The sequence below is a fragment of the Mus musculus genome, chromosome 1 (assembly GCF_000001635.26).
Source record: "Mus musculus strain C57BL/6J chromosome 1, GRCm38.p6 C57BL/6J".
Taxonomy (NCBI): domain Eukaryota; kingdom Metazoa; phylum Chordata; class Mammalia; order Rodentia; family Muridae; genus Mus; species Mus musculus.
In genome coordinates, this window is record NC_000067.6 from 89,405,794 (window position 1) to 89,417,989 (window position 12,196).

The 12,196-nt window shown below is 47.1% G+C and overlaps 1 long non-coding RNA gene across 1 annotated transcript in view; it reads right to left on the reverse strand.

Annotated features, from left to right (window-relative positions):
• Positions 1-340, reverse strand: part of C030007H22Rik (RIKEN cDNA C030007H22 gene) — a 45,792-nt gene extending 45,452 nt beyond the window's left edge. The window contains exon 1 of the long non-coding RNA NR_040482.1: positions 241-340. This is a non-coding gene — a long non-coding RNA (RIKEN cDNA C030007H22 gene). The remainder of the gene's footprint in view (positions 1-240) is intronic.
• Positions 341-12,196: the final 11,856 nt, after the last annotated feature.

A 12,196-nucleotide genomic window follows, 5' to 3' on the forward strand; every position in this document is an offset into this window, starting at 1 on the left:
CTGGGCCCTCCCCAATCAATCACTAATTAAGAAAAATGCCTTACAGCTGCATCTGATGAGAGATTTTTCTCAATGGAGATTCCCTCCTTTCCAGTGACTCTAGCTTGGACCAGGCTGACTAGCCAGAACACCATCTTTGGGGTCGCACATGGATGTGAGTCCCAGACCTGCAGTTAGTAGAGTAGGAGTAGGGGAAAAGTCATCACCCACCCCTTATTCCTTCTCTGTTGCTGTATTTACCTTGCAGGATGGTAGTGTCGTGTAGCCTGTCAATGCTTGCTTCTTGCCAGCATGCTTCACAGGGTCTCTGCTGCGTCTACTGCTCCCATGGCCTGACCCCTCTCATGGGGTTTCCAAAAGGCCAAACAGTGTCCTGATGCACCAACCCTGAACTTCCTCCTGGACGACTTCCAATCAGAAGGAGCGAACGCTCTCTTGCCCTTTGAGGGGAATGGTGCTGTCTTCCACCCATCCATCACCGCTCAGCAGATTCTATTAGAAACTTCAGTTCCTTGGCAACCACCTAGCAACAGAAGCCTCCCTGATTTTTTTTTATAAGGCTTTCCAAAAATTGTTTTCTAAAGGACTTTTATTCTTTCCCAACATTTTTGCCCTAAGGAAATAATTTCTCTTTATTGCTTTTCCTGATCACAAAAGTAATACAAACTTGCTTCAGAAAAGCAGAGCAATAAAGAGATACAGGAAGTGAAACCTCCTGGTGGACAGCATTCTCTCCCAGCACGCCCTTCACTAGCCAGGAAACTCTCCCAATTAACACTGCCAAATAGGTCATATGGAGGGAGGAGCCATTTGCTTTTGGACTCCTAGAATCGACATGGAGGATCCTAGCAAAACTTCCATGAGTCAGTGCACAAAGCACTTGCTATGCAACCTCGGAGACCTGAGTTTTATCCCTGAGAGCCACATAGAGGTGGAAGGAGAGAATCAATCCCACAAAGTTGCGCTCTGACCTCCACACACATGCCCTGACATAAATTTTCAGCATAATAAATAGAACAACGGTAACACCTTCTTTTCTTTCGATGGCATTTTCTACCTGTGTCTGCCCAAGTTGGAGGTTGTTGAGTTGCATTCTTGGTCTTTCATTTGTAGATATAAATGGTTCCTTCATCCTGAATTCCAACATTCGAAAATGTCATGGTTTGAATAATAATGCCCCTCTCCCCTCCCCACAGGCTCATGAGTTTGAATGCTTGGTCCTCAATTGGTGGAACTGTTTGGGAAGGATTAGAAGGTGTGTCCTTGCTGGTGGAGGTCTGTCACTGGAAGTGGGCTCTGGGTTTTCAAAAGCCCGTGCCATTCCTGCTTAGCTCTCTCTGCCTCGTGCTTATGAATTAAATGTGAACTCTTAGCTACTATTCCACCATCATGCCAGCCTGCCTGCTGCCGTGTTCCCCACCATGATGTTCATGGACTCTTACCCCCAAGAACCATGAACCCAAATTAAATGCTTTCTTTTATAAGTTGCCGAGGTCATGTCACTCTTCAAAGCAATATAAAAGTAATAAGACAGTATCTTAGTTTGGGTTTACTGCTGTGAAGAGACATCATGGCCAAGGCTACTCTTATAAAGGAAAACATTTAATTGGGGCTGGCTCACAGTTTCAGAGGTTTAGTCATGGTGGGAAGCATTGTGGCATGCAGGCAGACATGGTGCTAGAGAAGGAGCTGAGAGTTCAACATCCTGATCTGCAGGCAATCAGGAGGAGAGTCTCTTCTTCACTGAGTGGAACCTGAGCATAGAATGCCCCAGAGTGACAAACTTCCTCCAACAAGGTCACAACTACTCTAAAAAGGCCACACCACAGAATAGTGTCACTTGCTATGGGCCAAGCATTCAAATACACAAGTCAGTGGGGGCCATTCTTATTCAAACCACCACAGGTGGCATCCTCCAGGAGTTCAATTTAATGAGCATGCATGGGGCTGAGAATGATGAGAGACTAATTCATCTCGAGACGTCCACTTGATTTCCAAACCCAGAAGCCGTGATCCAGTCAAGCGAAAGGAATGAGCTCAGAGGAAAACGGTGACATGCGGGCCAGGGGAGACAACTCAGCAAGTAACACGTCACATGAGGGCCTGTCAAGTGAGGGCCTGTGTGAGGATTCCCAGCACTCAGGTAAAAGGAGGAGACAGAGGTTAGAAGTTCAAGCGCATCCAACTTCTTGAGTTTGAAGTCACCATAGGCTATACAAGACCTGGTCAAAAGAAATAAAGAAGTGGAGGGGCGGGAGTCAAAAAAGAAGGAAGTGTCAGAAAACACCTAGGAAGAGGAAGAAGAAAGAATGCAGAGCTGGGGCGCTGTGAGTGACTGTTTTCTGGAAATGTCATGACTGCTGCACCTGTGCACTCACAGCAGCAGGGGCCAGCAGCACAGGACAGCTGCGATCAACTGTCCATCATTAATGGGGGAGGGGCTTATAAAGCTCCGCCCCTCCTGAAGGCACAAGGAGTGGGGAGTCACATTCTTCATCGCTATGCTCATTGCCTCTACACACGCAAATAACCATGGACCTATGCTCATTCGGGCAATCCTGAGTAAATTCAGAGGAACACACACGCATGCTCACACATTCACGAAAGTAAGAGGGGGACTTGGGAAGGTGAAGGATTTGGGTGGGAGGGGAGAAGGATAAGAGGATAATTAAGAGAAGATAATGGGAAAGGTGTCTAAAGAATAGTCTCTCTCTCTCTCTCTCTCTCTCTCTCTCTCTCTGTGTGTGTGTGTGTGTGTGTGTGTGTGTGTGTGTGTGTTTGTAAAAAGATAAACACAATGTTCAAAAACAACGAAGAGAACAATTGGATATGTGTGCCGGTCTCCTGCAGCTGCTCTCACAAACTGGCAGAGACACAGTGAGCAGCAGCCTACCCGCTCACAGCTCGGGAGGAGTCCAGCGCAGAATCCAGGTGCCTGCGGGCCACGCCCTCATCAAAGGCTCCTGAGGAGAACCCATCCTTGCCACTTCTAGTTCCCAAGCTCTGCCTGAGCTCTGTGTCTGGCTTAGTTTTCACATGGCCTTCTCTTGTATTTGTCCCTCCCTGTGCCCAAAGCTCTCTTACTTAAAGATAATGATACTGATTTCAGGAATCAGCATTGAGCTTTGGGAGTGAGATGCACCCCACTAGGCTCGTGGGTTCCAACACTCAGTCCCTAGAGGGTAGCACTGTTTGGGAAGACTGGAGAGTCTTTAGGAGATGGATCCTTGCTTGAGGAAGTGAGTCACAGAGGGTGGGCCTTGAGGTTTTATAGCCTCACTTCTTTCCTGTTCACTCTTTGCTTTTGGGGTGTGGGTGCTATGGAACCAGCGGACTCCTGACACCATGGCTCCCAGTAATGGAGAACTGTAGACCCCAGAATCATAAGCCAAAATTAATTCTTTCTCCCTTGAGTTGCTTCTCTTGGGCGTTTTATCACAGCAACAGAAGAGTAACTAGCACAGCCAACCCTCAGCTCAACCCCGCCAGCGAAGACCTTATTTCCAAATAAAGTCACACTGGTGGATCCCACAGGACTTGACTCTAGAGTGACCCTCAGCCCACCGCAGGATGCAAGTACTTAGAAAAGAATGTTTAGCTCAACTTTATATCCAAGTAACCCTTTTAAACTCAGTTTTGTGGGGAATATGTTTGACTTGGGCATCATTGTATCAAGGGTAAGGGGCAGCCACAATAAACTAACATCAATTAGCTCTCAGAAGGATATGTGCTCTGGAATGGGGATCTCAGAATGAAGACTCGTCAGCCTGGGTGCTACTGTGGTGAAGCAGCCTCCTCTTTGGAGAACCAACAAGCTTGACTACAGCTATTTACAGGAACATGGACAACTTATGGGCAGGTATATCACTAAAGTCTATATTCCCCAATAATTGATAAGAGAACATCGATGGGTCCAGTCTTGTATAGTCCTTAAGTGGATAACCATAGATACTGAGAATTCACGAAGGCAGTGTCAGGTCATGCCAGAGGATGCCATTCCACAACAGGCTACAATGTGACTCTCTGTACAGCTCCAACCCTAAACAGCACCTACCCTGTTTAGAACATCACTATCATAGCTAAGGGCTGTTTTCTTTGCAACTTAAAAACATAGTAAGGAAAAATGGGGGAAAGTAAGGCAGTCGGTATTTGCAAAGCTCTCAGTATAAAACACGCTTGGGAGGAAGAAGCCCTGCCATTGTAACCTGTCACCCTAGGAAAGACAGCTCAGGGCTCAAAATGACAGCCATCATTGAAGAGCAGAGGGTCAGAGGCTATGCACCACCATTTCTGGCAAGGTCTCAAAGCACAAAATCTGATGCATACATTCATCAAAATGGGCTGGAGAGATGGCTCAGTGGTTAAGAGCGCAGACTGCTCTTTCAAAGGACCCAGCAGACATGCTGGTAGTTCACAACTCCCTGTTAACTCCAGCTCCAGAGGCCCTATGCATACTTCTTCTGGCCTCTGAAGACACCTAAACTTACATACACATGCACACACACACACTCACATGCACATACACACATTTTAAAAATTAAATAAATCCCTAAAAATGTGCAAAAAATCAGGGCAGATAGCATTTGCAAATCCCTAGGTGGTAAAAGAATACGTGGGCTCTTTATCTCACGTGCGGGTCTGCACTCCTGTTTTCAGAGCAGGCAAGTAGCTTCATCTCTCTGGGCCTCTGTTTCCTCAGCTCTGAAGTGAGAGAAGCAATCTACAGCCACTGAGCTGAAGGGTGGGCATAAAGCACATAAGCGCTTTGAATCCTAGAAGCACAATTTAAATGCAATGTATTTTTGTGAGAAAGGCACAGAAGAAACCTTATTTATTCCACGGTCCGCCTGAAGCACGGTCAGAATGGGGCATCATTCTGACAAGAAAATCAATCCCACTGCCTCAGGCCTGCATTACAGTTCTGAAATTGTAGGTTTCTTCCCCAGATGAGAATAATACTTTTAACACCGACACCATGTTTAAGACATGATTCAAGGACTTTGTTATTAGAGAAGAAACACTCCATGCATATTTAGCATAAAGTGGGGCAGAATGTGGAGAAAAAAATTGACTCCGGAGCACAGTACTTTCCAGTTGGTGCCTCCTAACCACATCAAAATTGCATCATAGTTTTCAGTGATGAAGCCAACATTTTTAAAATTTTTACTGCATTGTATGTAGTAAACACACACACACACACACACACACACACACAACACAGCAAACACATGGAGGTCAAAGCACAGCTTTTGGGAGTCAGTTATCTCCTTCCACTTGGGTCCCAGGGATTGAGCTTCATCTCTCAGGCTTGGCAGCAAGCACCTTCATCTGCTGAGCCATCTAGCTGGCCCCCAGCCTAAGCTTTTTAAAAGTAACACACAGGAAGTTGAAGAGCTGGCTCAGAGGTTAAGAGCACAAAGGACCTGAGTTCAATTCCCAACACCCACATGGTGGCTCACAACCATCTGTAACTCCAGTTCCAGGGGATCTGACACCTTCGTTTGGACACCACAGACACACCAGGACACACAGACACATATGCAGGCAAAACACACATACATCATAGACAGAAGAAGAAGAAGAAGAAGAAGAAGAAGAAGAAGAAGAAGAAGAAGAAGAAGAAGAAGAAGAAGAAGAAGAAGAAGAGGAAGAAGAAGAGGAAGAAGAAGAGGAAGAAGAAGAGGAAGAAGAAGAGGAAGAAGAAGAGGAAGAAGAAGAGGAAGAAGAAGAAGAGGAAGAAGAAGAAGAAGAAGAAGAATAAGAAGAAGAAGAAGAAGAAGAAGAAGAAGAAGAAGAAGAAGAAGAAGAAGAAGAAAAAGAAGAAGAAGAAGAAGAAGAAACACAGAGACTTGTGTATCTGAGGACCTGGGCTGCTGAAGAGCCACTATGCTGTGAAGTCCCATGGGAGACAGCTTATCCGCTCTGTGCCCTGTTATCTCTTCTGCAATGGTGACAGCCTGAGAGGGGGGGTTCCCCTGGTGGATGGGGAATCTATGGGACAGTCATGGGAGCGCTAGTGATGTCTTCTTGTCTTCTGAGGGCAGGGCCAGGAAGATGGTGTGTCTTCCCTTCTCTCGGTGCACATAAGTGTCTGCTGAAATTATGTGGACCCTGACAGAGGACTTCCAGACTGTACAGAGTCAGTCTGAGGGGGAGTCCTGGTTGAGAAGCTTTAACCCTTCTGCATGCTGTACCCCAGCTCTCAAAGAAGCAGCACCAGAGTCTCCTCAGAGGTGAGACTGAGGCTCTAAGAAGACAAAGTAGAACACTTATTATTTTACTTTTTTCTCCTTCTCTTCTTCTCTCCCTCCCTTCCCTTCCTCCCCTCTTCCTTCCGTTCTTCCTTACGCTTTCTCTTTTCTTTCCTCCTCCCATCTTTTCTCAGTCCTTTCTTTCCTTCCCTCCCTCCCTTCCTGTCTCCTCCTCCTCTTCTCCTCCTCCTCTTCTCCTCCTCCTCTTCTCCTCCTCCTCCTCTTCTCCTCCTCCTCCTCTTCTTCTTCTCCTCCTCCTTCTCTTTCTTCTCCTTCTCCTTCCTTCTTCCTTTTCTCTTCCTCCTTCTTCTTTCCTTCCTTTTTTCTCTTCTCCCCCTACTCTCTCCTCATCTCCCCTTAGTTATCCTTTCTTGCATTTTCCTTCATCTCTTCCTCTTAAACATCTTTCTCAGACAAGGACTTCTGTAAAACACTGTTCATCGGAGCAGAAGCCCTGTTGCCCTGGGTTACTGAGTCAAGGGATTGGGTGAAGCTCTAGAAGTTAGATTCAGACCATTGCTTGAGGAATAGTTTGGTCTACAGACTCTAAAAGACCTGAGCTTCTGCTAGGGACCCACAAGAAGGAAAGGACCAGAGGCTGCTGCAGTGAGGGAGTGGAGAAGGGCAGGGAAAGGGAGCCACAGAGAAGGAAAGGGCGTGGATGTTCCAGAGAGGCACTGGGGGTTGGGACATTCTGTCCACTCTTCTCCCCACAACATGCGCACAGTCAGCCTACAGTTAGACATTCTCTAACACTGAACTCAGCCTTTTGGCCTTCCTTTATTGAGTTCATAGTGAGCAGGTTACAAGTGAAGACTGGCACCTTCTCTGGCCCTGACACCAGGCAGTGCTTTGCAAGCTACTGAATCAGGACTCCAGATCCAACCTGGCTTCTCATCTCCCCATCCAAGGGGGCCAGCCAACAAAGGAGTCACAGCCATCCTGGGGGAGCACCAGAGCCACCCTGGGGAGCATCAAAATTTCTAGGAAGCTGCCCCGAAGCCCTCTAAGAAAGAAGGCAAGCAACAAGACCAGGTGGTTTTTTGAGGCAGCAGAGGGCTGAGCTCTTGCCTGGGAGTCTCACAGGACCAAGGCCAGAAGAACATCTTGTCTCGAGTTTTCCAGACCACAGCCTCAGGCACAAGAAGGTGCTGGGTGATCCTTCTCAGTCCCCCAGCCAGGAGAGGGGCCTTAGAGAGGCACAGTCTAATGGACACAGTTAGGGAACCAGCCTGCCATGTTGGCATGAAGTCAAGACACAGGAACAGCTGTGGGTGTTGAACTCTGTGAACCTGATGTAGGAGAAGGAGCTCTCCTAGGTTTGAAAATGCTGCCCAGGGCCAGGAACTGAGCCAACATTTCAGAATAAAAGTCTCCATGTTGCCTTCTAGAATTCATCCAACTTGCTTAAGCATGTGCTTGATCTCAGATGTGCTAAGGAGGTCTGGGGAGTGGGGAGGCAGAGGCGCACAAAGCTGGCCCTACAGTGGCACCGACACTCACTGGCAAGACGAGCTGGAGGTGTCTTCAAGGTCTCCTCAATTCTGGACCTACTCAATTCACTGGTGGCCCAAATGCCAAACAGGTTTTCCTAATTTTGATGCTATGGACTTTCAAGGCTAATCGCCTAAGCAAATATATATCAGGAGTATATATCTTTATGCAGAAACAAAAACACCAATCTATTAGACTTTAGTGTATCTGGTTTTACATTGAGGTCTTTGATCCCCAGGGACTGAATCACCAACTAAAGAGCTAAGCACAGGCTGAACCTAGGCCCTCTGCTCTTATGTAGCAGACAAGCAGCTTAGTCCTCATGTGGGTTCCCCGACGACTAGTGCAGGGACAGTCCCTGAGCCTGTTGCCTGTCTGCCTGCCTGTGGATCCTGCACCCCTGAATGTACTGCCAGGATGTGCCTAGTCCCATAGAGACTTGATGTGTGGGGTTGAGGATGGGGAGGTGGGATTGTTAGTGGAGGGGTGGCACCCAGAGTGAGGCTTCCCCTTTTCAAAAAAGAAGAAGGTGGAATGGGGGGAGGACTTGCATGAGGGGACACTGGGAGGAGAGGAAGGGCTGATGTTGGGTGGTAAAGTGAATGAATAATTTTTTTAGAGCATGCTAATGGGTTAAAGGTTTGCATCCTCTCAAATATCCTACATGGAAATCCCTAACCTCGGTGTGAAGGTTTCTGGAGATGGAGCTTGTGAGGATAGCCAGAGTCAGATGAGGTGGCGCAGGAGTGACTTCATGGTGGCACTTGTGCCCTTGTAAGAGAGAGTTTCGTCTCTCTCCAAGTACACACAGAAAGAGGGTCATGCTAGCTCACGGGGAGATGGCAACCATCCACAAGTAAGAGGAGAGAGACCTTGGAGTGAGACCTACCTGTCTAGTGGAACCTTGACCTTGGACACCTCCTCGGCCTCTGGAACTGGAATGTGTAAACGCCTGTTACTGAATGCTCTAGTCTGCAGTTACTTTATTACGCCGCCCCAGGTAACAGATAATGCACAGATGGTCCCAATCCACAATGGCTCCACAGGATTTCCCAGCTTCACTGTGGTGCGAAAGTGAAGCTTATTCAGTAGTGAGTGTACTTTGAAATTTGAATTTTGATCTGTCCCCCAGGCTAGCAATATTTACAGCACTCTCTCGCGAGGGCCCCGCAGCAGCGGGGCGCCAAGGTTTGCAGCCCGCTGTGTGTATTATTCCGCAGTTTATTATGAATGGGCTTGTGTAAGTTGATTTTGCCCAGCTGTCAGCCACTGGGAGTGTTCTGAGCACATTTATGGCAGATCAGGCTAAGTCAAGAGGTTCTGTGGGTTAACAGTATTGGACCTGCTTTTGTTACTGTGAGTCTTTCAGGACACAATCCCGTCATTTGTCAGAGACCATCAGTATGCACACAGATACTGCTTACCAAAACTCTTGAAGTAACCTGTTATAGGTGTGCAAAAAACAAAGTTTCTCTTTATAAATAGTTTATCAGCTTTTAAAGTAACCATTAATATTTAAGTTGTTTTCCAAGAAATGCAGATATGTGCCGTATAATAAATGACCATGTTGGGACACACTCTCAGCAGAGCTCCTGGCTGCTGGGGTCTTCAGGAGATTTAACTCACTGAGGGGCTCAATATCTTGGGACAACGGTCTTGACCCTTTCTACCACGTGAACCCTTGGCCTTGAATTTACCTATCTATAAGATCTCAACAGCTAATATTTTTTATCATGCTCTTCTTTTTACTGATTTATTGAATTGTATTTAATAATTTGTGTGTGTGCATGCCCACATGTGTGCAGCTGTGTTTGTGCCTGTGCAAGAGGGAGGTGGTCACAAAAGGCCATAGATTGTCCTCCTCTATCAGTCTCAGCTTTGTTCTTTTGAAAAGGCCTCTCTCTCTGGACCTAAGTTCCATGTTTTGTCACCTTGGTAACCTTCCCTGCTGGTCCAGGGTTACAGACATTTGCAGGGACATGTGACCTACTACATAGCTGCTGGAATACAAATCCAGGTCTTGATGATTGCCGAGAGAGCACTGAGCTCTGAGCCATCTCTCCAGCCCCTTATGCCAATTTCTACTTAGGACATTGTCTTAGTCAGGGTTTCTATTCCTGCACAAACATCATGACCAAGAAGCAAGTTGGGGAGGAAAGGGTTTATTCAGCTTACACTTCCATACTGCTGTTCATCACCAAGGAAGTCAGGACTGGAACTCAAGCAGGTCAGGAAGCAGGAGCTGATGCAGAGACCATGGAGGGATGTTCATTACTGGCTTGCTTCCCCTGGCTTGCTCAGCCTGCTCTCTTATAGAACCAAGACTGCCAGCCCAGACATGGTCCCACCCACAAGGGGCCTTTCCCCCTTGATCACTAATTGAGAAAATGCCTTACAGCTGGATCTCATGAAGGCATTTCCCCAACTAAAGCTCCTTTCTCTGTGATAACTCCAGCTTGTGTCAAGTTGACACAAAATTAGCCAGTATGGACATGTACCCAAAAGACTATATTAATTGTGTGATCTAGGACATGCATCTTTTTTAAAGACATAAACTATGGAGTCCCTGGAGTATTTTCCATGCAAGCCTATCTCTGTCCAGAAGGTCTGGAAGATACTGAGTTAGAGAACTGCCCTGATCTAACCTTTTTTTTTTCCAGAGAAAATGTGATTAAGTAGAACCTAGATTCTTTCAAACCATTTACATAAAATACCCTTTTCCCACAGCACCATGTGTTATTTGAATGTGAACATTACCTGCCCACATCCAGCATCTTATTCTGCAGCTCTGTCTTCATAGCAAGCCTCTTTGTCACATCACAGGGTGCCACAGTGTGCTTGTGTGTGAAGATATACAACCTTCAACCTCACTGTGAAATATCTGACCTACCATTTACACATAAAGGAAATTTCCATCAATATCCTCAGTAGCTGTGTACATTGAAAGATTGGGGGGGGGGGAGAGAATAGAATTGGCTACCCCAATGTTATGAGACTTTGGGCTTCCATTTGCATTCCCAAGACTGTTGTAGAGATTCCCACCGGACTGCCACCTTGGGGCTTTTCCCATGCTGTATGCACAGCTTCAGAATCTTGTTCCCTTGCTGTCTGTTCCTCTCAGCTACACAGCGCCAGGACCTAGCAGAACCAAAGTGTTCAATGAAAGGGTCTTCGGAGGTCACCCATCAAACACCCAGGGAGGTGGAGACCTTGACTTGCAGAGGTGAGAAGTAGTGGAGCAAGGTCTTTGGTGAGTTCAGGGTTGAGCCAGGGTTTGCATCCTGCACCCCATCTTCACTCTAAAGTCCACTCCCCTGTCCCAAGCCATTACCTGCCTGCCCCCCATAGCCTGGCCTTTGTGACAGCCATAGCCAGGAGGCCCGGATGCTCACCATTGCAGCTGGCCTTTCCTGGATGTTCCATTCAGCTAATCACCGTGTTAGTCACTTAATTGAATGGGGAGGCACAGCCACCACCCTGGCCCTTCAATTACTTGAGTGCATCCTGTTCTCTTGGCGTTTGAACGCCTCCTCCCTCCCCTGCTCCACTCAGCATCCACCCACCTTTCCAGCAAGGGAAATGGTTTGCACCAGAGCTATCTTCCCAGGAAAGCAGCCAGTGTGAGGATGGGTGGCACAGCTATTTAAAAACTTCCTTCTCCGCATGAAGAGACAGAACTAACTCAGGCTCATGATTCATGGTTCCCATCACCCAGGCTCTTGAATGCAACTTCAAAAGCAGAAGGAACCGTTCATAGGGGAGAACACTCCAATGAGGCTTTCTAGTTCAATTCAGCAAATGCTTAATTAGCACCTACTGTGTACAATCTCCCACTGTGATGGGAAAATAAAAGACAGGGTTGTATTATCTCTGGCTTCCAAGGAACAGGTAGTTTGGGTAAGCAAAAAAGGTGTGTAAACAAACAGTGTGTAGATGGGGTGCTAATTACTAACTTAAATGAGGGAAGGCTTAAACAAGCCCAGAGTAGATGGGGTAAAGACAGGCTCCTGAGCCTGGGACACACAGAACCACAGGACTTGCTGTACCTGTAGTGCCACTCCCCAGGCCCAGGCCCAGTCCAGTCCCAGAGTACTGCTCTGCTTTCACATTGTAGGGTGCTAAAATTCCAGGCACACAGGACCAGACTTCACCAGCAGCCACAGCTGAGAATCCTCTCTATTTACTTAGTTTTCCATATTGGTCACTTTGGGAAGAGTTGAAGGATATGTGGGGATGCATCTTGGAAGTCAGATATAGAGACTTCCCAAAGCCTTACTTAGAAGCCCAAAGACCACCACAGGGGCCTCTGAGGAGCACGTGGAGCTCAGGCAATAGTACTACCTTAAACTGTAGCATTCTGTATTGGCAAAGCAGGAGATGGCACCTCATAGCAACCCTTACTAGGGTCCTGGAAAAAGAAGGGACTTGTTCCAAGCTGAGGAGAAGCCAGT